This window comes from Lontra canadensis, unplaced genomic scaffold (assembly GCF_010015895.1).
Source record: "Lontra canadensis isolate GAN:19392208 unplaced genomic scaffold, GSC_riverotter_1.0 scaffold137, whole genome shotgun sequence".
NCBI lineage: Eukaryota > Metazoa > Chordata > Mammalia > Carnivora > Mustelidae > Lontra > Lontra canadensis.
The window spans coordinates 1,930,620-1,951,168 of NW_022631131.1; the positions used below are offsets into that span (position 1 = coordinate 1,930,620).

A 20,549-nucleotide genomic window follows, 5' to 3' on the forward strand; every position below is an offset into this window, starting at 1 on the left:
TGAGAGATGAGCCCACCACCTCCGAGCTATGACTTTGTGCAGGTGCATTGGCGTCTGGCTGCGTCTGTTTCCCTGTCTGTACAATGGGAACAAGGACAGTTACTTCATAGGGTCTTCGGGAGGATTAATGATGTCTACAGGCACACACAGACGTTAGTACATGTTTGTGTTTGCCTGCCTCCCCATCGTCCCACCTTTGTTTGGGAGGCCCAGGATCCCCCTGGAAGGGGAGTTGACCCCCCTCACTTGCCCTTTGAGCCTCTGCATAGCCTGGCAGAGCGGACAGGCAGCTAGAACAGGGAGTGATGGGGGCAGAGGCAGGCTGGAGGCTCAGGGCCCCTGAGTTCCCTGCCCCCCAACCATGGGATGGGGGAAATGGGTGCCCCTCTAGGATGTAGTGAAGGGTAGGGAAGAGGCGGCTTTTCTAGACAGCATCCAGGCTTGGAATCAGCTGGCAGGACGGACCCTATGTGGCGGGAGGACAGGGCCCGGAGCAGCTGGGATCCAAGTGGACACTGCCAGGAGCAGCGGCAGGATGCTGGAGCACCGCCCAACGCCGCTTCCCAAACCCCATCTTCTCCCTATTCCCAGGGTGGGGCCGCCACACCGCCAACAGACCCGGCAGCCCCTGGCCCCTCCGCTTCCAGGGCAGCCGGGGCGCCTGGGACTCTGCCAAGCCGGTTGCCAGTGGGGTGAGGTGCCCCTGCCTGAGCCCTGAAAGGACGGCCTCTCACCGTCCCATCACCGAGCTCTGGGGTCCAAAACTTGATTATAAGTGGAACTAAGCCCCGCCAAGGCCCAGGGACAGCCTCCTGTTCCAGACAGGAAACCGGGGTCCCGAGCTTGAGCTCACTGCTCCGCTGCTGACTCATTCTTGGTCCCAGGCTTGTGCCTGCCTCTTCCAAGAGCTCATTTTCTCATCTGTCCAATGGAAAGAACCTGCCCTGTCCTCCCTACCTCCCACAATTCTGTGGTTGTAAAATGCGATCATGAAGTGGAATGGATCGACTTGCTGCGTGACCTTAAGCAGGTAACTGCCTGTCGCTGGGCTTCAGGTCCTATGAGGCAGCATGAGGAATGCAGCCAGTAAGTGCTTCACTCCTTCCTGCCCTGGTCCCCATCTCAGGGAGAATGGTGAGATCATCTCCTAGCTGGAGTCCTCCAGGATGGCCACCAAGTTTTCTTTTCTTTCCCTGCAAGAAAGCCAAGGATAGGTTCTTACCCACACCCTCATCTCCATCCATCCTTGCACACGTCCAGGGGTCTGTTCCAGTGTCCTGGAGAAAATCCAGAGGGCTCCTGCCCTGGGAGATAAGTCCGCAGCCAGATGCCAGCTCTCCTACCGGCAGCCAGCCTTAGCTGGGCCCGTACCCCTCCCTCCCAAGCTAATTATCGCTGTCCCTGGCAGCTCCTCTTGGCAGCTCAGACCTCCACACCTTGCCCAGCTGGGCCTCTCCTCCTCTCAGTCCTTCCCTGTCGCTCCACTTCTGCCCTTTATTTCCAAAATCACTGTACCCAACTGGGATTCACTGCGAGCCTGCTAAGGTCCAGGCACTGGACCCGGCATGGGGGCACACAAGTAGATGAGACACAGCCCAGCGTGGTGGGGCACATGGTCATGACCAACCGCAGTGACCTGAGGGCCGTGCTCCGTCTTACAGGTGTATCTTAGCCCCTCGTGGGCTCTAGCCAGGGACAGGACTGGGGGATTTCCAAGCATGATCTCCCAAAACATCACCACACTGAGAGGTGGGTGCCATTACTGGAATGAAATGGTCCCATTTTCAGACACAGGAACACTGAAGCTCAGAGAGGCTAGCCTTGTTTGAGGTAGCACAATCTAAGTGGCAGAGCCAGAGTTGAGCCCCAGTGTGTCTGATCTCAAGTCCCTTGTTCTTTACCTACACCCTAATAACGCGGCATGGCCGAGGGACGAGGAGTTGATGACACCTGGGAGAGTCTGGAACGCTAAAGAAAGGTGACTTTCTCACAAGGACGGGCCCTGCCAGGGAATAGGACTCAGGCAGGTGGACAAGAGAGAGCAGCCTTCCAAGCAAAGGAAACAGCATGGACAAAGGCACAGAGGCGTGGAAGGGGGCAGCAGGTCTGGGTAACAGCACGCTCCTAAGTATCACCAGACCCACAGAGAAGTCAGAATTACCGTGGCCCTGCTGATCTTACCATCTTACGTCACCCCTTCAACCAGAGAAAGGCTCCACCCACCAACACCAGGGCCATGGGTGGGACCTCAGCCCCAGGTTTCCAGGCTGACACTTCTGTTTCCTCATCAAACCACCTCTCAGCTTTTCTCCCTCTCTCCCTGCAAACTTTCCCTCCCCAACCTTCTGTCCCCACCAGAGCTCCTCCTCCTCTCTCCACCTCCTCCAGCAGCCGGCCCTCCCTCAGCTGGCCCCGTAGCCTCAAATGTGCTCTGTCCATAATGCAGAGGGCACCTCCAGGGGCGGGGTCACCGGCACTGTTCGGCTCTTCCTGGTGGAGTGCTCCGGCCCCAAACTACTCACCAGCAGGTGAAATGCAGGTCTCAGAGGAGCTGCTCAGCATCGCCTGCTTCCAGGTTGTGCCCAGGTGCGTCCCCCACAGCCACTGCAGATGATGCCCGCCCACGGGGAGTGGGCCGGCCAAGTGCAGGGAGGCTGCCCATTGCAAACTCGGAAACCAGGAGGCCCTTCTGATCTTCTTCCCTGGCCCCCTGCCCTGCTGTCATTCACATCCCAAGTGATCATCAGGTAAATAATTCTTGCCCATAGAAATGCAAATTGCTTTCCGAGGCATGCAACTGATTGTTGTTCTGTGGATACTGACTAGACTTGCCAGTTTTTGCAGCTATGTGTAAATTCATTCCAGCATACCTTATTTGACTATATATGAGAGGTACTTCGAATTCTCCTTTGAACAGGTTGTAACATCTCACAGGGACCCTCACTAATTAATGAATTAAATACAATCTTGACACGTGTTCACTTTATTTCTGTATGAGAGTCATGATGGTACTTTTTCAAAATAAATTATCCTTGAATACTCCCAAGACGGCTGGCAGTTTCTCATCTGGAAACTGGGAAGGGGGGGGGCTCAGGGGCATGGTGCGCCCCCACTTGTCTGACCGGTCCCGGTGCTGCTCATGGGGCATGGCCAAGGCGGTGGGGGACTTCCAGTGATCTCTCCCAACAGCTGTTGCACGACGTTGTTGCTAACAGAAACATGGAAAGACATCAGGTTCCATCCTGAGGAGAGGCCCCAGCCCCACATTCTGAGCAGAAAGGGACCTCCCTCTTCTCAGTCATGCCCAGAACGTGGGCTTCAAAGAAGAGGGTTCTGGAAAACAGGGCGTGAGCTCAGGATCTTTATGCTGGGCCCCTCTATGTGCTAAGTGCTCTGAGGGCAGAGCCAAACAGGAGCACTCCCCTTTTGGGTCTCTCTCAACTTCCCTAGACCTCGGCCCTGCTGTCACTCATGTTCCAGTGGCCCCGGCATCAGGTAGGGACTTAAGGAACCAGAGAGACCTTAGGTTCCTACCACACCCCGCCCAAGCAAGCCTGGCCAAAGATCCTCCTGTGGGAGGCAAAGGTCTCCAGACTCCAGGGCAGCTGGCCTGCCTCGACACCACAGCGTCCCCTGGGAAGATGTCCTTACAGTTTGGTCTCCTTCCCCAGATTAGAAATTGGCACCCTTCCCCACCAAAGTTCCTGGGTCTTTAGAGTCCCCCATGTGGTTCAGTGGTAGGTGTACCAGAAGCACATCAGACAAAGCAAGGCTGGAGCCCCAGCTCCTCCACAGGGTGCTTGCTGTGTGACCTTGGGCCAAGGGCTTCACCTGTCTGCTTTGCCATATGGAGGACGGGGTCCATAATAGCCCCTGCCCCATAAGGTCGCGAGCAGTAAATAGGACCATGCCGGAAAGCCCTAGCACAGTGCCCAGCACACACTGAACTCAGAATAAACGCTGGCAGGCATCAGTGTGGTTATTAATTATTAATCTACCCCCCCATAAAAGGCTAAGTGGGGTCAGAGTTGTTAATTCCATCCTATAAACCGGCTAATTGAGGTCCAGATGATAAGGAGATACAAAGTGTCTCTAAATGTAAGTTCAAGTACAAAGTCAGAAAACCAGAATTGCGAGCCCCCGTAACCCGGATTTGAATTCCCCTCCTCAGTTTCACAGGGAGGAAGACAGGCAGGACCATCTAATGAGCAGATCAGGCAGAACAATAAGGATGACCACAGAGGCCCAGCCACCAAAATCCCAGGAGCCCTGAGCCCAGTTTGCTGTGTCCACCACGGTGTAGCGAAGGGCCATGCAGGTAGCACACTGCTCCCAACGCTGGCTTCGGAACGCCAGGTACCCCTGCTGGGGAGCAAGGGGGGCAAGAGGTCCTGCACCAAGGGGCTTCCGCTCAGGATGCTCTACCCTATTCCCACCCCACCTCCTCGGGGCTGCACCAGCCCCCTGGGAGCAGCACATGGGCCTCCTGGGAAGCAGGTGATCTGAAAGCCCCCAGAGGGGCTCATTAAAGAGCTTTTTGGAGGCTCCAGCAGCAAGTTCACAGATGGATGGATGGATGGATGAATAGGAATGTGGACAGAGATCGTCCCAGGAGACCACAGCCCCCCCTGCTTCCCCTCTTTCCAGTCATAGAAGACAGGACAGGGATAAAGGGGGAAATCCCAGAGGAAGGGTGTCGGAAGACGGAGAAAGCCGGGACCGTGGGGGGAGGGGCAGGGATGGGACCACCTCCTCCTGCGGGCCAGGCATTGTGCTAGTTACAACAGGAGAGCCTCCGGTTGATGCCTACTCCATCCCTGGCAGTGGTCCAGTGGCTTTCCATCTGCTATTTCATTTATCCCCCTCACCACCATGGAAGGTGAGTGCTGTTATTATCCCTAATGCACACATTAGGAAGCTGAGGCCCAAAGAGGTTAAATAACTTGTTCAAGCCAAGACTGTGCATACAAGATCTTATTGAACTGTGCTCATGATGACTCTATGGTGAAAGAGACTATTTTTATCACCATTTTATAGAGAAAGAAACTGTGGCTCAGAGAGGTTAAGTAACTTGTCTAATATCACACAGCTAAGAGGAAGGGGAAAATATGACTTAGGACCTGGGTTTTTCGGTGATTTCCCACCACAAGTTGGGGCTTTAATCACCAAGTCATATTGCCATCAACCCTGAGATGTAGTATCCCCAGATCATCTTCTAGAGGAAGAAACCAGGCTTTCAAGGGCCAAGTGACCAGTCCAGGGCACACAGCTAGTGACACATTAATCAGCTCTGGAGCCCAGCCTCTCCCCATTCTCCAAAGACCACTGTTTTCTGGGATACCACAAGGCTGCCGCATGCATGGAGGCTACATCTCCCCTCTCGGACCAGGCCCTCCTAAAGCGGGAGGCTTGACCCCTCTCTATCTCCAGACGCAAGGTCCCCAGCTGGGAGTGGTTCAGGGAAGAGATGATGCTTTCTCAGGCACAGCTGCCTGAAGGCAGACTAGCAGACTCACAGTAGGGTTTCCCAACCCTGAGGCACCCCATCAGACTACAGGGAAGGACTGGGTTGCACTTGGTAGGCTTAGCAGGTAGACAGGAGCCTATCTGGGGTAGGCCTCGGTGGACCAGATCTCAGAGAAATTTCACAAAGTTCTGCCCAGGTCCCAAGAGCTCCCCTGGAATCCTTGACCTCTGAGAGCCTCCCATGCCCCCTTAGACTTTACCTGTCCCCCTCCCCCCACCATCCCAGTGAGTCTGAGCCTAAGGACAAGTGAGGGCTTGGGGAGTGATCTGGCTCTCAGTCTTGCCTCTCTCTAGTCCCCTCCTCATCTGCTGGGTGACCCTGGAGGGGCAAGCTTTTCTACTGTGGGCCTTATTTCTGCAGGGGGGAGAAGAGGGCCCCCACTCAAGGCCTCAGACACATGCAGCCAGGATGTACTCACCCCAGCAAAGGCAGGCAGGCCCAACTCATTCCAGAGCCACCTCCCCCCGCCCCCAGCCACTCACAGGGTTTCACAACGGCCTAGGAGACCCTCTTAGAGAGGGACTCACCCCCACTGCCTGCAGTCCCGTGTGGTGGGCCAGACAAAGCGCCCGGGGTACAGTGGGAGAGAGAGGGATAGAGGGAAAAGGAAAGAGGGGCCGAGACCAAGACATGGGGGAGAGAGAAAGGACAGAGAGACAGCACCAAATGAACAGAGAGATCGAGAGGGAACAGAGAGATAGAGGAGCAATAGAAACAGAGATGGAGGAGAGATGGAGGAGAGACAAAAAGATGGAGGAAAGAGAGAGAGAGACAAAGATGGAGGCAGAGAGAGAGACAGAGAGATAGAGACAGAGCTGCAGGCTTAGAAAGATAGAAGCAGAGAAAGGTTAGCCAGAGATGCAGGGAAGCCGAGAACACAGAGAGGGGCAGAGACACCTGGACAAAAAGCAAACAGAGAGCTGAGGGAGCCAGCCAAGGGAAGCAGGGGCTAGTGGATTGGGGAGGAGTGGGAAAGGTGGGCCAGGAGAGCAGAGGCGTGGAAAGCTACAGGGAACTCCGAAAGGAAACAGACAAGATGCGGAGGACACAGAAAGGACCGGGGCCAGGGGACAGTCCAGCAGTGCAGGGGAGGTGCGGGGCCAGCGTGGCCAACGGGGCGCCGAGCAGAGGCGCCCCGGCCCCGCCTGCCTGGGCATATGGCTTCTGATTTCCTAAAGGCACAGGAACGATAACCATTCATCTCTATAAATAATTTTATCTGCTGAGCCTCCTAAATGGGTTCTCTGTGTCTACGAAAGCTTTTAAAAACCATTTGCTTGGTAAACATGCAGGCGGCAAACAAAGGCCTCTTCCTCGCAGAGGGAGGGGAGGCTGGGAGACCAATTAGGCCGAGGGGGTAATTAAAAGGGAGAGTGCGCTCCGCTAGGCCCCTGCCCGCCTCCTTCCCTCCCAGGGCCTCGGAGCCAGCTGAGGCTGCCAGTCTGTCTCCGACAGAGCACTCCCCGGGCTCCTCACCCCACTCCCCACTATGTTCCTCTCTTCCTGGCTCAGGCGCTCACGCCATGCCCTGGGGGGGCCAAGAGGGACACCCAGAGGGCACCAGAGCCATTGCCCTGCCCTGAGCCAGCCTATCCACCCACAGAGGACATCTTCGTCCCCACAGATGCCTGAGCCTGGTATTCCTAACAATTCACAATGTGCTTTGTCTCTGGCCCTGTCCCTCCTGCTTTCCCATGCCCTACAGCCTTTAGTCTGAGGCATTCTTGGTCACTGCTGTCTAAAACCAGACAGGGGCCAGCGCCTCCCAGGAAGTTTTTCATCCCTAACTCTAAACCCCGATGTGTAGTGCCAGGTTCAGACCCCCCCAGAGCTACCCCTGGATGTGGACATCCTGCTTTGTCAATATCCTTCCTGAATCTTCCACTAGGAACTTGGCCCCAGAAGAACCCTCTTGCCCCTTATCTTGGCTCTTGCATCAGCAGAGCCTAGGAGAACATCTCCTGCCTGGATAGCTATACCTTCCCCCAAAAGACTCATTGCTGCCTGCTGTCCGCTGTCTATCTGTTAAAGCCCCCAGGTCACCATCCCTCCTGCTGCTGGGCCCTGCCTTGGCTCTTGGTACACCCACAGCGGGATGTCCCCTTTGTCCCTGCTAAGCCTCATCTTGTTCAGTTCTGGTGTTTGCTCCAATCAACCGAGATCCTCGTGGACTCTGATTGGAGCATCCAGTTTATTCCCTAGTCCTTTCTGCCTCTACTCCACCTCTGGCTGCTGGGCTCCTGAGCTCTGCTGGGGACACTCTGAGTGTTGTTGGGTACAAGACAACCCCATCTTTCCCGACTCTTCAGGGGTGATCCACGCGTGGGCTGCTCGGGCTCCTTGAACTGCCCACTGCCAGCAGGACTTCCATTCCTACCGCACGTTGTTGCCATCATGCCAGAGGGCCTCACTGGGGACCCTGGCTTCAAAACACATGCCCCCGCATGACCCCAGGTGGTCCAGTGGTGCCAAGGCACCTCCAGCCAGCCCTTTCTGACCCCCAAGCACGCCACAGTTCCCCAACTCTGTGAACTTAGAAGTCACACAGACTTCAGATAGCAAAGAGGGCTTGAACGCCAACCCCAACCCACTCCCAGCTACAGCTGTGATGAAGCAAGAGCCTGCCACTGCCAATGGCTGGGGCAGGGCGGGGAGGAGGGTCATGGTTAACCGAGCATTTAAGAGTTCTCTGCACACAGGTCATCCAGGAATATGGAAGTTAGGGGTTCCCAACCTCTATCTGGTCAGAAAGGAGGAACCGAGAACTCCAGCCAGCCTTTCTCTGAGTCCCAGGTCCAGCAGGACCAAAGTGGGGGGTGCACAGGACAGAAGTCATGGGATAGAATTTACCCTGGAATGACTCTCAGAAGAACGAGTCCCCTGATGGTGGACATTCTAATTCAGTGACTTATAGAGTAACTAAGCCCAGGAATTTTGTGTTTGAGTGCCGCTCTGCTTCTTAGCAGCTAGATGCCCCTGAGAAAGTTACTTAACCTGTCTGAGCCTCTGTTTTCTGACCTGTAGAATGAGAACACTACCACCTCCTTACAGAGGTCATCTGAGCATCTGTCGAGTGCCCACAGCGTCCCAGGAGCCCGAAGAAGACTGCTTCCTTTCAACCCCATAGCATGGAAGCAATGGGTCCAAATGGTTTTCAAAAACCCTGGGAACCAGATGTTTTAAAAGTAATTCAGTGCATAAAATGTTTATTTGATAAAGCCTCTGGGGGTGCATCCCATCATCAGATACATTAACGTGTCTGCAGTGAGACTCGTGATGCTTCACATCAAGCAAAATAAGTAAACTCGGTGTTCATAGTCTCATGTCAATTCAAATCAAGTCTGTCACCAAATGGGTTTCGAGAAACAGCTCAGTTTTCAGGGACTGTAGGCTCCCTAAATTCCAGGTAAGGAATTTGGACCTCTGTCACTATCCCCTCACTCAGGCCGGGGCAGAGGTCCACTGCATTTTGTACCCACCAGGATATGTGTGGGCTTAATTGTGAGCCAAAGGCAAGCATGGAGAGGGAGGGATCAGGACAATGTGCCTGCAGTGACCGAGGGACTGGGGGCCCGGGGCATGGCTTCACAGTGCTCTGGAAAAATCTCTCCACCCCAGCCCCCACCGCAGCCACCAAGCCAAGGGCACAGGCTTGAGACCTCCTCCTGCCTGCCTCCCCCCAGCTCTCCCCTCCAGCCCAGCCCACAGGCCAGCCCCTTCCCCCAGATGCCACCCTGCGTGCTGAGCGGTCCCCAGGCCCAGCCACCCCCTCTGCTCAAGCTCCCGCCCTGAGACCAGGCAGCTTCCAGACATGATGTGTATTAGTTTCCTGTGACTGCCGTAACGAATGACCACATACTTGGTGACTTAACCAATACAGATTTAATATTCTACAGTGCCGGAGGTCAGAGGTCTGAAACGGGTCTCACTGGGTTGAAACCAACATGTCACAGGTCTGGGGTCCTTCTTGGAGGCAGTAGAGGCCCCCCGGAGATCCCTGGCTTACGCGTGGAGGGCCAGCGGAACCCTCCCATTGTGTCATTTCACTCCTGCCTTTGCCATCACATCCCCCCCCCGCCTCTTCTGCCCTCCCCTTCCATGTCGAAAGGCCTTTGTGATTACTCTGGGCCCACGTGCATAACGGGGCACCGTGCTGACTTGTCGTAAGCTTAGCCAGTAAACGAACGATTCCATCTGCAGCCTTACTTGCCCTTTGCTGTTCATCTAACATGGTCATCGTTCCAGGGGTTAGGATGCGAGCATCTTGGGGAGGCTGCTGTCTGCCTACACCCTGCCAGGAGCCCCAGAAGCCTGGAACACTGCGTAATGAGGGCAAAAGGGTCTAGGCTAGCAGGTGAGGTCTGCCACTTAATGCTGGGCTGGAGCTAGGCAATAACTCCACCTCCCTGTGCCTCACAGGTCTCATTCTTGCAACACCTTTGCAAAGAATACCCCCTCTAGGCTGGTCTAAGCTGGAGATAAAGCAAGGACTAGTAGGAAGGAGAGGGGAAAGAACCAAATCAACATACAAAAGGTCAGGTGGTGGGGATAACTGTTTGCAGGAAAGTTAGCAAGGAAAGGGATTGAGGACTGAAGGGTGGGGTAGGGTGCTATTTTAGGAAAAACGGTAAAGAAAAGCCTCTAGGGTGAGGTGACACTTGAGCAAAATGAAGTGAGTGGATCAAGGCCTGTGAGTGTCCAGGGGAAGCAGGTTCCAGGCAGGCAGAAACAGTTAAGTGCAAAGGCCCTGAGGCACGAGTGTGCCTGCAGTGCTTAAAGAGCGTGAGAGAGACCAGGATGGTAGAAGGAAGCAAACTGTAGGTGAGGACTTTGGAGAGGCAATGGGGACCTCAGCGAGTAGGGCGTGCCAGCCACAGGAGGAAGCACTTTGGGTTTTATGCCAAATGAGATGGTCAAGTTGAGCGTCATGACTTTGGGGAATTAAGGTTGTGTAAAAATACCTTGCACGGGGTCTGACATATAACAGCCACTTAATAAACTCGAATCCTTAACCTCCAGGACAGAGACCACGTCTCCTCAGCGAGTTGGGCAGTCCCCTTGGGCTGTGCTGTTCCCAAGGGGATCCCCCGCAGCAGGGCACCCTCAGACTGCACACCCACCCCAGCCACAGCCCAGAGCCCAGCCGTCCCCAGACAAGCTCCAGCGTCCGGGTCTGTGTTTGTGCAACATTTCCCCGTAGCCCCCATGGTTCTGTTAGTTTTCATTGCTCCCTTATTAATTGGCTTTTCTGTTCTTGGGATTATTTGATTTCCACTTAATTGCATGATGACAGCAAGGTTTGTTTCTTTCCCAGCAGAGGGGCAGATGCTGCAGAGCGGGCCAGGCTGGTTGCTCAGGGCTATCTGGCCTCCTCAGGAACAGCCTTTCTGCTTCCCAGGGGACAGAGCTGGGAGGCTAGGGCCGTGGGGCCAAGGGGTAGGGCCACCTTCTGGGTTTACAGCCAGACCCTGGTGCTGCAGATCCAGCTAAAACCCTAGGTTGGTTTATGGGTGGTGTATCCTTGAGCCAGCTGGGCCGGGCCTGGAGCACAGGCTGACACTCAACCTCAGGGGCCGGAAAGCAAAGTGGGAGCCGTGGGGATCCCTGGTGAGACAAAAGAAGCTTCCAGGGAACTTGCCTGGGGCCAAGGAGCCAGCCTGAGGCAGGACTAAAGCCAGATCCAGAAGATGCTACAGGCAGACCTCCCTGCCTCCCTCTCCTCCCTGGGCAAGCCCTGCCTTGGGAGCTCTCAGACTAGCAGTGACAGGCAGATAAACTGACAGTGAATGCTGAAGGAAGAAGACAGCCCTGCCCCACGGCTGAGTGAAAGATGCAAGTTAAAAAAACAAAAACAAAAACAAAAAACCTACAGGGTGTTCCCACTTTAGTTAAATAAACTACACACACACACACACACACACACACACACACGCACGCACACGCGCGCGCGCAAGGATTCATTCCTTTAACAAATAGTCACCGGACCATTGTGTGCTGTTTCTCATCTAGCTACTAGGGAATACAGGGTAGCAAAAAAAAAAAAAAAGAAAAAGTAAGGCCCCACCCTCGTGGAACTTACATCATTCCAGAGGGAGAGATGGACCCACAGAGGAGTAAATCAGCAGTTTGTAATTTTAAACAATAATACACGTTGTGGGAAAAAAAAAAAAATAAGGAGTGTCGCTAGAGAAGACTTCTCCAAGAAGGTAGCATTTTGTGGAAGCTTAAGTATGAGGAGCTGGTTATGTGACCATAAGGCCAAGATTGTTCCTGGCAGACAGAACAGCCTGTACAAAGTCCCCGAGGTGGGAAGGAGTTTATTTAGTGTTTAGAAGCCAGGTAGAAGCCTGGATGTATGTGCATGATGGAGGGAGAGGAGGAGGAGGAGGAGAGCAGAGGGTGAGGTCAGAGAGGAAAGCAGAGGCCGGTTCAGAAAAGGTTTTGTCATCTACAGTATGGAGTTTGGATTTTATGTTAAGGGAAGGATTTTAAGCTATGTAAAGAAAAAGGTCTGGAGGAACACCTGTCATGCTCTGAACAGTGGTTATCATTGAGGAGAGAGGGTTGAGGGGTGAAAGAGGAAAGGACAGGGTATCAGAGACAGCAAGACTAATGTCAAGTTATAGGGTGGGATTCAAATTTGGGGCCACTCACAGCCTCAGAGGGACCCAGCTTCAGGGAAGCAGGAGGCCTCAGCCAAGTCTGGGGTGGGGACAGGGCAGGGAGCAGGGGGGACAGGGTACCCAGACACCAGTGGGAGAGGTCACTGGACAGAGAGATAAGAAGTAGCTGGAAGCTGGGTCTAGCCCCCGGGGACGGCCAGCTTATAGCAGACAGCAGACTGGTCTCCCTAGACTGAGCAGAGAACCAACTCTATACACTGGACGCTCACGGTGGAGAGAAGGAAGAGTTAGGTGAAGAGGTAGTAGCCTCCAGATTCCAGGTACAGACGGCATCTCTAGGAATCATTTCTACATGCATTCATTTATTTAGCAAGCACATATTAAACACTCAGGAAGTACCAGGCGCACCCTCATCATTGGAGAGGGGAGACCTTCTTGGACCCTACAGCACAGCAATTACAGCAGTGTAGACAGACAGGACCAGCCCTACCTCTTGAAGGAGGAAAGCAGCAGGAAGGGAATTCAGGGTACGCACCACGTGCTGGACACCCACTGGGCCTCTTACATTTGTGCCTCATTTAATCTTCAGAACAACTCTAGGTGGCAGAATTATCGATCGCGATTTACAGATGAGGTCCCTGCAGCTCAGAGGGGATAAGGGATTTGCTCAAAGTTACACAGCTCTTAAGTATGAGCCAGAATAGGAACCCAGATCTGTCAGAATCCAAACGCCGGGCTCTTTTAATACCACTGTGCTGGGAGCTGGAGGGCCCCTGTTTTTGTGGGCTGGGCCGGGCAGGCACGAATCTGTGGATGGCTGGGGTTCCTGGGTGTGTGGGTTCCGGGATAGGTTCCTCAAGACTGCCGGTCCTGGGGACAGGGAGTATGCTAGGGAATCTGACAGAAGGTGCCTCCTACATCCACTGGGGACCTGGGCCCGGGCCCTTGCAAGGAGCATCCACAACCCTCTGAACTGCCTCCTGCCCTTGAGGCCCTCCGTCTGGGAACCCTCAGAGCCTTCACTTCAGGCTCCATCTGCCCCCTTCCCTTCCACTACATCTGGGCTTCCAGGCACTCAAAATCTTCAGTGACCCTCCGTCTGCCTACGACCCACAGAGTTACATGGAATCTGGAAACCCACCGTTCCAAACCCTGCCCAACCTGGCCCCCACGCCTCGGACTCCTCTCTAACACCTGCCCCCTCCCCGGCACACATGCGCCATCCTGTAGCAAGCCAGAGGGCCCAGCCCAGGGCTTGCTGGTGCCAGGAACATAAACCCGCTGGTACTAACTAACTCAAGGGAGTTTCATGGAAGCAGAACAGAACACCTTGGATAGGGTCTCCAGGGTCATATCAGCCTCCGTCCTCTCTCTACTATCCTCTCCTGCTCTTCATTACACACCGGCTTTTTCTGCTTACTCAGGGCCCCATAGCCCTGGGCTGGCAGGCGGCTTTACCTGGTCTGCCCCCAGTCTCTGCCGCCATGATGGGCTTCCTGCCCGCTCACCTCCCCACCATCCATTTGACTAGTTCTGAGTCCAAATTCCCAATTCCCAGGAGCAGGGCTCTCTGCTTGGCTCAGCATACCATAATCCGATCAGCTGTGCCAATAAGAGCCAGAGTTCCCTAGACATAAGACTGGACTGTCAGAGAGTCCTGGGTCTCTAGAATGAGCAATGGGCCTAGAAACTATAGGTGACATCGGGCCACCTCCTGTTCCTCCAACAGACCTACACTAGCCCGCCTCCAAGCCTTGAGTCATGCCATCCCTTGACCTGGAACACCCTGCCGACAAATCTTTGTCCTTCGTGGTCCACACCCAATGACCTGATTCCTCCAGTCCTCCAGCTGGTTGACAACCCTTGTCCCCCAATACTTGAGACGGCCCCATACCCCCCCACCTCTGACACCATGGCCACAGCCAAAGACTCCTGGCCTGCCCCGGCTCTCCCCAACACAGCCTGGTTCGGTCCTGCCTGGCCCCAAATTGCACCGGGCACAACATCCTTTGTACCAGTCCTCACTTTGACCCCAATGGCTGGCACTGATGTTCAAGCAAATTCTACAGGGGGAAGCAGATGCAAATTCTGAGCAGAGGCTGCCTCACTGGCAAAAACCATTTGCCAGGCTTTTCCTCAGCAAACCTTACTCCTTCTCTAGACTGAGAAAATTTCTCACCAGTCCAGCCTCCGAGTCACCCCCTACCCTCAGACCAGCCATATTTGGCCCGATTCCTCCAGCTGTCCCCCACCTGCATCTTCCCCTGCACTCTGAGGCCTACCTGCTTCCCGTCTAACACCTAATCTGGAACTCCCCCACCCCCTCCCCATACCTGCAACACTTTTTAAATCAGAGATAACAGATTCCAAAAGCTCAGATGCTAAAGATAATAACCCTCCCCCCCAACCCCCTTTGCCCACAGAGCAGGTTGCACTCAGACTTTCCATTCTAAGCCCCATTAATTTTTTTTTTCCCTCTCTCTTCTTTTTTAAACACAGGGTAATTTAAACCCTCTTTTCACAGATGAGAGGCTTTCAACTTTGGCACTAGAACCTGGGTTTGATTCATTTTTTGATCCTCAGAATAGATTTTTTTTCCCAGCCAGAGGGACCCCCTGATCCTCTGGGCCAAGCTGGAGCTTTCACAGAAATGATTGCTCAGGACCCAGGGAGGAGAGGTGACCCGTCCAAGGCCACACAGCACAGGTAGGGTGAGAACCCACATTTCCTGAGGTCCCTTGTGTGGCTTTCTCTTTCCTCCCTCTCCTGCAGAGGGTCATTTTTTATAACATGCACAAACCATGCACTTAAAGAGAAAAGCAGGAGGTAATAGGACCACCAAGTGGCACCTGAGAGAAGGCAGAAACTGCACAGACAGCGAAACGAATATGAGGATAGTCCTGGGGTGACCCGCAGTGCGAGAACCACAGCCACCTCCAGAGCCCCCTGGCGCACCAAGCAGGACCTTGGGCACTGAGCAATAGTGGCTCTGGTGCCTCTATCCCCCCAACCCCCCAAGTGAGGCCAGGATCCCAGGATCTACCTTTGTTTTGGCTGCTGCCACAACAGAAGCCAAGATTCAGTGAGGACTTGCTCTGTGCCAGGCATGATTGTCATATCCAGCCCTCCCACAGAGGCACCATTCCACTCTGCCCACTCTACAGATGAAGAAACTGAGGCATAGAGAAACTGAGCCACTTATTCAAGATCACACAGCAGGCATGTGGGAGACCTAGAACTGCAAGCTGTCCGGCCTCAGAGCCCACGCTCTCCCCAATACTATTTTTGAAAATCCCACAAGCTGGGAAGCCAGGTGGAGAGGGTCAGAGTAGGGCTGGGAAAACAACACTGTCCACGGAAAAACAACACTGTCGGTCACAAGTGCTAGGTCCGAGCAAGCCAGCAGACAGCTGACCTTGCTTCCGGCCAAGGTGGACCCCAGCCCATGGCACCCGCAGATCAGATGCTTGCCTGGGATCTGGCCTTTCTTCTCTCCCCGCAGAGCCTCACCCTGCCTGTGTGCATGGCCCAGCCGTGCCAAGGCCAAGGCACCTGGACGCCCCCAGAACAGGCATGGAGACTAGATGGAAACGCAAGTACTGCACCAGGAGCACGGAAGGACCCGCCCCTATTCCAGAAAGTTCTGGATGGGTGGAGGAAGAAGGGGCAGAGGATGAGGCTCTTGCCAGAGAACATGAAAGCTGCTCTCCTGCAGGGCTTGGGTCTGAGGAGGATTCCCCCAGGGATCGGAGCTCAACCAGAGGAAAAGCCCACAGTCCTGTGCTAGCTGCCAGGGACCTGTATGACCCAGGTCCTGTGACCTCAATGACCTCACATCCCACTTTAGTCCCGGCTGCTCGCCCCTCCCCCAGTCTCATGGGCCACCTCCCCATTCTTCACACACTGCTGGCTCAGTCCTGCCTCTGGGCCTTTGCAACTGCGGCTCCCTCAGCCTGCACTTCCTCTAGACATCACATGGCTGGTTCACTTTCTTCCACTCTTGACTCACATATCATCCTCTCAGAGAGCCCCCTCCCCCAGCAACACCAGTTAGAATTGCAAGTCTGCCCCACTACGGCCTAATCCCCCTTCCTCGTCTTTTCTCCTTAATACCTCTGGCCATCTAGTACAATATATTTTGTCCTAATGCACGGATGTGTTTGTCCATCCCACACATGCTCTGGGAGAGCATGGATTTCGTCCAGCTTGCTTTATCCCCAGAGCATCTCGTCCTGCCTGGCACACATGTGCACCCTCCCCGGGTCTTTCGCCTTCTGAAGGTGGGAGCCAGCACCACCTGGGCCACAGTCTGGGTGCGTGTTCGGAAGCAACGGGAGGATATCACAACCATGCACCTGTAAACCCACCCAGCTGTGAGCAAGTGTGGGAGTGAGGGCGGCGGGAGCCAGGCCAACCCAGGCAGGACATTTTCGCTGCGTGGTCCCAAGGATCATGACCATTAGGACCGCCCATTTGTCCCCACTGCAGCACAAGCAGCTGTTCCATCAGGAGGGTCGCTAGAAGCCACGGAGGGTGTGAGTGGGAGGGAGGGAAAGGAGAGGGAAAAATTTAGAAAAAGATATGCAGAGTCAACAGGCAGCCAGAGACTGACGGGAAGGCAGAGGGGGTGAGCGGGAGAGCACAAGTTGCCGAGAATATCTCGCAGTTGCTGGAACACGGCGGCACCTCATGCTGCTGGAGTTCTTGCTGCATGGATCACACGCGTGGACTTGGAAGCACCCGTCCCCCTCCTGCTGCAGCACGGGCTCTTGGGAGGGGGACTGGCACTGCTCTGACCTTGCCCTCCCGTGTGCCTCACTGGTGTCTGGCGGGCAGCACCAGCCGGCCACCTCTGAGGACCTGGCTAGCTTTGAATGGGACTGAAGTGGCCAGGCGGGGGTGGGAGCAGCAGGGGGCCCCTCCTGCTCCGCCCCTTACCCTCCACCCTCATCCAAGGGCTGCACCACATGGTCTCTCTGGGTGTCTCCAGCTCTAACGTTCTCTGGTTTTAGGAGGGTTCTGTTCCAAATCCCACGACCTACCTCCTGAGGGAGGCCGCTGTGCCCCCTACCCGGAGGGAAACTGAGTAACCACCACAAAAGTCGTGGTGTGTCCCACCCTGCTGCTCACACTCTACTTCTCCTGGCGGGGTGTGCCAGCTCTCGGGAACCCACTCTTCGCTTTACATGGGGTCGCTATCCACTCTATTCCACAGCCCCTCGCTCAGGGCCGGGGCACCTCACCCCCAAGGCAGTCTCGCCCCCTTCTCTCCTGCCGCCCAAATCACCATGCGGCTCTGATTCCCTCCCTGCTGCACAGCCTTCGACGGCTCTCGTGGCCTATGGGATCAGGCACAGTCCTTCACAGAGCAGTCTAGGGCCTCCACAATTCAGCACCACCTTCCCTTTCCAGCTGAGCTCCCTCTCTCATCCTCTGTTCTCCAGACCCTGTGCTTTCCTGTCTCTGCACCTTTGCTCACGTTAGTGCCCTTCCGCCAAGTGTCCTCCCACATCGATCATAACGACTCATCCTCCAGGGACCCAGCAGAGGCCATCCTCCCTCTCTCCATCAGACCTTCCCTGACTCTCCAAATGGTTGGAACATTCAACCCAGGCCTGCCCTCTGCCCCTTGCCTGCAGTCATTATGGACATCACACAGGAGCATGATGGAGACTATTTCTGACTGACTTTTGCACCCTTGTGTACCAGCCAGGGGCCTGCGCCCTCTGGATGCTCCACACACTTGGTAGAATAGGGTGGCAAGGACCCAGCCCAGGGCAGAAGTCCCCACCAACGCCGGACTGTGTGTCCTATTCCAGTCACTGCTCCGGCTCATTCACACACTGACTGACTTCACCCCACAACGATCCTGTGAGGCAGGCACTATTACTACCACTGTCTTCCAGATGAGAACACTGAGTCTCAGGGGACCTCCTGAGGCCACAGAGCTGGTAGCAGAGCTGTGCTGAGAGCCCAGAGGGTCTGGCAGCCTAGCCCACGTTCTTAGCCCCTGTACCTACTGCAGCTCCCCCACTCCCACCCAAGCCCCTGGCCTGACCACGCCCAGCTCCTGTACCCTCCTGGCCCTGCCTCTCCTCCATCAGGAGCACAGGGAACCCAGCCTCTTCCAGGGTTGGGCAGGGCAGGGCTGGTTTCTTAGAGTCGCTCCTGTAATAGGCTGGGGAGGAGAGAGCAGTTTGGATTACTGACTCTGAGCCCAGAAGAGAACAAGAGCAGAAAGGCTGCACAAAGCAAGAAAATGAAAGGATGCCTCACGAGAGAATGAGGGAGGGCGAAGGTGAGCGGAGGCTGGGTCCAAGTGCTGGAGGGGTGATGGAGGGCAGATGGGGCGTGTCCCTCTATCTCCCCCTCCAACAACCCCAGCCGCACCAGCCACACAGCCAAGCCCAGTGCAAGAAGAAACCGCCTCAAAGCACCTGAAAAAGAATGTGCCAGCAAGAGCAACTGGTTTCTCCCTCCTATTAAATCCCTCACGGGGCTGTGGGGCCCCACATCAACAAGAGGGGTTCTAGGAAAGAGCAATTAAGGGCCCCCAAGGCTGTATTTACCTGACATCCAGCATCTGGATGAAAAGTGAAAAATCATCATCGTCAAGGTGGGGTGTTTTTTGTTTTTTTTGTTTTCAGTACAAAGCTCTGGGTATTTAGAAATATCTGAGTGATGGGCTGGCTGGTTGTGCTTTTCGTCCAGATGTTCAGCATTCCCTAGGTTCAGCCTGACAGCGGTTACTGTCGAAACAGGCTCAAGAGGAGGTGCCTAGGGGATGGTGAGAGAGAAGCGGTGGTAGCCCTGCCCGGTGGAACCTTCTGCCCCCTGGCTCACTCTGTCTTCACCACCTGCCTCCTCGGCTGGGAAAATGTGCTCTCCCCAGCCCCCGCACACAGCCTCCAGGTTGCACGGAGCTGAGAGACATTGACGTTCATACAACATCTTCCGCTGGGAATCAGCAGGCCCCGCACAGAATTAGCTGGCATCTTACGCTCCTGGATTATGCAGGCAGCGACTTTGATTGAATCTGGCAACCAGATTTATGAATCAGTCGATATTTATTGCGGGGAGCAATCCATCTTCATGTCTGGTCTGTACACACAGAGCCCCACTCAGGGCGCACCCGAGGCCCTGGTGCTAAATGGTGGAGCGGTCTCAGTGAACACATCTGAGGGAGGGGGCCACAGAGAGGGGTCTGACACCAATCAGAAGGGAGACAGGATATAATGTGCGTAGGTGTTACTGGGTAGGGGTGGCGGTGGCAGCTACCATATCCATCCCATGTTTGTCCCTGTCTGCCCTTCCCAACCTTCTCCCAATGCCCCACACCATCTAACAGAAGTCAACTAATGGTTGCATTATTTGAAGTCAAACAGGATGTAAAATAGTGATCTAATGCATTCCAAAGTAAACTGAAAGAGAGAGAGAGAGAGAGAGAGAGAGAGTGTGTGTGTGTGTGTGTGTGTGTGTGCGTTCTAATTATCTACTCTCGTGTTCCCTCCCCTGCCCACTGGTCCCGTTATTCAAGAAAATAACAGCCTGAACTCCCAAGCTCAGTCTTGTGATGGACCAATCATAGAGCTGAGGGTGTAAGTCTGGCCAATGAATGGCCAGGGAAATGGCTACTCGGGAGTCTCTCATTTGCATGCCTGCACTGATTGGCTAAACCACTGCCCCCTGTGGTGGAAAGCAAGCTCCCAGTTACCGCGGCGGAGGGAATCCAGTTATCAATCCACGTGAAGGCCTTCGGCTTATTTTGAGGTCCAGGAAGGACGCTCTGTTACCCTTATGAGCTTCTTAGCCTAATTGGAAAATGGGAAAGAGGGGCAGAATTTAAGATGTGTGGGAAGAGAGGACAGAGGCGAGACTCCCCAAATCACCTTCTGCTGCCCCTTTCTCAGCCCTAACTCTGCCTTCTGCCCCAAACACTCATTCCTTTGTCCCCATCTGCCAAGGCAACCCCCTTATGGAACTGTGACCAAAAGCCCACCCGCTCAAACCCTTCCCCACGTGGAGCTTCTTGCGAGAAATACAAGACACTAGGGACACTGAGAAGGGAAACAGAAATGTTGGGAGGAGATTTTGGTTCCCGCCAAATCACACAACAGAGCATCTACAGCAGGAAGGTGAGAGATCCCTGGCCCTTTGGCATGTCCTCAGCCTCCACACCTGGGATCAGGGAGGCTGCGGGCAGCTGGGGCCAGGGGCTTCTGGCGGGAGGGGCTGGGCTGGGGACTTGGGATCTGACACCATCTCCACCCATTCACAAGACCTGGCCCTGAGGTTGGGCTGGGGAGGGGGAGGGGCCTGCTTTCTTGCCTTACAGAGACAGTAGGTCCCTGGGAGGCCAGGGCAGGCAGGAGGAGATCCGAGGCAGCTCAGAAACTAAC

At 54.9% G+C, this 20,549-nt stretch overlaps 1 long non-coding RNA gene across 1 annotated transcript in view; it reads right to left on the reverse strand.

Moving 5' to 3' along the window:
- Positions 1-2,977: 2,977 nt before the first annotated feature.
- Positions 2,978-20,549, reverse strand: part of LOC116858471 — a 29,496-nt gene continuing 11,924 nt past the window's right edge. The window contains exon 3 of the long non-coding RNA XR_004380921.1: positions 2,978-3,208. This is a non-coding gene — a long non-coding RNA (uncharacterized LOC116858471). The remainder of the gene's footprint in view (positions 3,209-20,549) is intronic.